General features: G+C 32.6%; 1 long non-coding RNA gene across 1 annotated transcript; it reads left to right on the forward strand.

The window, feature by feature from the left end:
- The first annotated feature begins 604 nt into the window (after positions 1-604).
- LOC145823266 (uncharacterized) lies at positions 605-1,831 on the forward strand. The gene is made up of 2 exons (XR_014365547.1): positions 605-1,002; positions 1,225-1,831. It is a non-coding gene; the product is annotated as an uncharacterized LOC145823266 (long non-coding RNA).
- Positions 1,832-4,233: the final 2,402 nt, after the last annotated feature.

Consider the following 4,233-nt stretch of genomic DNA (forward strand, 5'->3'; position numbering starts at 1 on the left):
AGTTTTTAATTTTTTTAAAGTGTCACATCATATCTGCCACGTTGGAATGTCACATGTCACGTTTGGAAAAAGTACACTAAGGAGTTTTTAATTTTTTTAAAGTGTCACATCATACCCGCCATGTTGTCACATTAGGGAAAAGTATATTAAAAAGCTTTTTTTTATTTTTTTTTAAAGTGTCATATCATACTCATCACATTGTCACTTTAGGAAAAAGTATACTAAAGAGTTTTTTTTTGAAGTGTCACATCATACCCGCCACGTTGTTACATTAGGGAAAAATACACTAAAGAGTTTTTTTTTTTTTAGTAAAATTTTGGAGTGTCACATCATACCCGTCACGTTGTCATATTTAGGAAACGTAAACTAAGGAATTTTTAATTTTTTTGGAGTGTCACATTAGTACCTGGTATATTAGAGAATTACATCATATATGTCACATTAACAAAAGGGTATAATTGTCCACCAAAACACTACCAAAATCAAAAATAGAATCACATGAAAAGAAATCATCCACTAATAGAACTTAATAAACCATTAGAAAAAATTTAGAACTAATTAAGGTACTTCTTTGTAAGATGAAATTTATTAATAAATACCCCTTTAATTTAACAAGTTAATAGTGTAGATGGTAAGGAGCACTAACTGGTAACTTCACAGTTAGTGCAGCCTATGATCTCTTAACAAATATGAACCATCACAGTGACAAAGTGAGCTGGCACTGGATCTGGAAAAAAAAAATCCCACAAAAAATGAAATGTTTTTGCTGGTTGCTATTCCATGAGCGTTTATTAACCAACCATCATAGAAGTCTTAGAGGCTTGACCATGGATGACAAATGCCCCAGGTGCAACTCAGCTCAGGAAGACATAAGCCATCTGTTTAGAGAATGCCCTAAAGCTAAAGCCATTTGGCTAGTTTTAAGAAACCACAGATGGCTTCAACTCAGTGAAATTCAATCTTGGGAGCAGTGGCTTCAGGCTAACCTGCACAGTAAGGAGAGTAAGATCTTCCATATTCCTTGGGGCATTGTGTTTGTTTTCATTGCTTGGAAAATTTTGACAGATAGGAACAATTTTGTTTGCAAACAAGAGGAAGACAGTGTGCACCAAGCCATCAGATATATCTAGCAACAAACAGCTGCAACTTTTGAGGCATTTCAATCTGACCACTTTACTGGACTGTTTCTGGAACAAAAAACTAACTAGGTTTTACCTTTTGCAGGTAGAATTAAACTCAATACTGATGGATGCTCCAAGGGAAATCTCAGACCAACTGGTTATGGAGGGCTCTTCTGAGATGAGAGAGGAGCATGGGTGCATGGATACCATGGGAGACTTGATGAAGCAACTAGTCTGGAAGCTGAGCTTTGGGGAATATATAGAGGCCTAACCATCATTCTGGAGAAAGGAATGAGAGATATACTAATTGAGACAGATTCTTTGCATGTTGTTCAACTGATTCAAGAAGAGTCTGGTCCAAACTTTCAGTATAGGCCCCTTCTTGAGGGCACCAAGTTCCTGATGCAGAGATGCAGTTGTACCATTCAACACATCCTCAGAGAACGCAATCAAAGTGTAGATGGTTTAGCAAATCTAGGGGTTAATCACCCAGAACCGTTTGTATTTCTTAATGACCCTCCTAATGAGGTTGCAAGCCTGCTTGTTGCAAACATTCTAGGGTCATCTTTTGTTTAAAAGGCTTTATGCCTTAACTCTATGTTCTGCTGTTTTCCTTTTGAATCGAAAAAAAAATAAAAAATAGTGTAGATGGTAAGGTTCACTTTTGTGATTCCTTGCCCAACCAACACTTTCTTTGTTGCCTGGTATTACGGCTGTCCTCAAAGGCTCATCTGGCTATTGATTTTTTAGTTAAAAAAGTTAATTTTTTTTTTAATTTAAAAAATTAAAATACACACCAATTAATCTTTTTTTTTTCCTCATAACTATCGTATGTGTATGATATTTTAATTTTTTTTCACCTCATAAAAGATCAAAAAATTAAAAAAATAAAACTTCCAAACGAAACCTTAGGCCTCGTTTGAGAACAAGTTTTTTTAGTAACTTTTTAGCTTTTTGGCTAAAATATGATGTAAAAAAAATTAGTATTTTTTGGATGACTTTTTGATTTTTTACGAAAAAATATGCAAAAAGTAGAGAGAAAAGGAAATTTTTGACTTTTTGATATATGCTACTAGCATATCACCCGTGCTATGCACGGATTATGTTTACAATTATCTATATATGTGAATTGCGATTTTTAATTTTTAATTTTTTTTTAAATGCCTTTTTTTTTTTTACTTTTTTATATTATATTAAGCCGTTTTGGGAAGAGCACAAAAACACTTGCATTTTTGTTGCTATGGAAAAAAGCTGAGCCAACTATGTTAACAAATTATGTAGAATTCCAAAGTTTGGCAAGGTTATTTTGGTCATTTTATTTTGATTTGATGTCATAAACAAATATTAACTAAAAAAAGTCAAAAGCTAACTTTTTACCAACTTCTCAAATCATTTTCTAAAAATGCCAAGAAACTTAGTAAAAAGTCAAAAGGCAGCTTTTTACCAACTTCTCAAAACACCCTGAAAGTTTAATATTTTGATAATAATTATATGTGTTAGAGTTTTCAAGGAATTAAATGTCTTTTTTTTAATTATATTATATTAAAGTTTAATATTTTGATAATAATCATATGTGTTGGACTTTTCAAGAATTTTTTTTTTATGCTTGTTCTTAATACATTAAAGTGTTGCTATGAGGGATAATAATCATATGTGTTGGGACTTTTCAAGAAATTCATATGTGTTGGATTTCAAAGATTTTTTTTTATGCTTGTTTTTAATGCATTAAAGTATTATTATGAGGGTAAGACTTAGGGGTTGGGAGAAGTTAATAAATGCTAAGGTTTTTTTTTTTAAATCAAAAAATCAGAAAATTTAGATTGAGAGATTGGAGCTCCCACAAGACTTAGGGTTAAAAATCCGATTTTACTTAATATATAGTATAGATTGGCTTTTTGATTTTTTTTTTAAAGTAACTTTTTGATTAAAAAAATCACCAAACAAGGCCCTTAGTCTTAAAATCACATTAAAAGACTTCAACCACCACAATTTAAGTGTCATTTGTCTTGGTTATAATTGTTCTTCATCTTGGTTGGGTTTATAGCACACATGCCCGAGTTATTTGGGTCGTCCAATAACATTGTCAATTTCTTTTCTCTGTTTATAAAATATAAAAGCAAGTTTTTTTATTTTTTTTTATTTTATCAAAAAATTTTGTTTGACGATAAAAGGTTTTGAACACAAATAAAAATAAAAATTAAGGAATATGTTCGGTTTGGAGATTTTTGCTAGTGGTAAATAGTGGATTAACCAGCTAGTTGTTTGAGTTGACTGGAGGGTAGCCGATGGTGCCCCATGGATGTTGGTGGCCACCAAGGATCCTCTAGAGTGTTTTTTTCCTAAAGTTTCCTAAAGTGGTGTATTGTGTGGCTGAGATTTAATGCTGAAAAATTGATGTGACTTGTCATTAAATCTGAACCACACAATGCACTACTCTAGGAAACTTTAGGAAAAAAAAACTCTAGAGGATCCTTGCTCGTTGGTGGCAGCTAGTGGAAAGGAGATAGATTAATGTGACAACTAGTCGAAAATAAGTTGAAGTTTTTTATTCATTTTCAAAAGGTGAAATTTTTAAACAAAATCTATTTTTTGAAAAGTTCGTTGTGGAATTGACATTTTTAGTAATTTTTAATATTTTATAAAAAAAAAAGAAAAAAAATAGATTTACTTTTCATATTGTCTTTTTTTTTAATTTAAAAAGGATAATGATTTTTTCCTCGATTTTTGCCCCCCCGAACAGCCCGAAACAGATAGAAGAGAAAGAGAAAGAGAAAGAGGGAAAGAGGAGGGGAAGAGGGAATGGAGAGGAAGAGGGAGGGCCCCTCTGCTTCTGCCGATCGATCGCAGATCGCCCGGCCGATCGTCGCAACCCCGCCTCCGCCCGCCGTCACTTCCGCCTCTGTCTCTTTCTTCAAAAAAAAAAAAAATTCAAAATGACGAAATGACGTCGTTTTGAATTCGGGAGATTTGGGAAAGCTCTCTTTCGAGCTACGTAGCACAACTCATTTATAAAAAAAAAAGAAAAAACTATTTTAGCATGATTCCAAACATAACTTAAACAAGTTTTAGTCTCCAGATTTAAAAAACAATGTAAAAAAAATAAAAGTAAAAA

The sequence above is a fragment of the Camellia sinensis genome, chromosome 4, assembly GCF_055761805.1.
Source record: "Camellia sinensis isolate YWXY chromosome 4, ASM5576180v1, whole genome shotgun sequence".
Taxonomy (NCBI): Eukaryota; Viridiplantae; Streptophyta; class Magnoliopsida; order Ericales; family Theaceae; genus Camellia; species Camellia sinensis.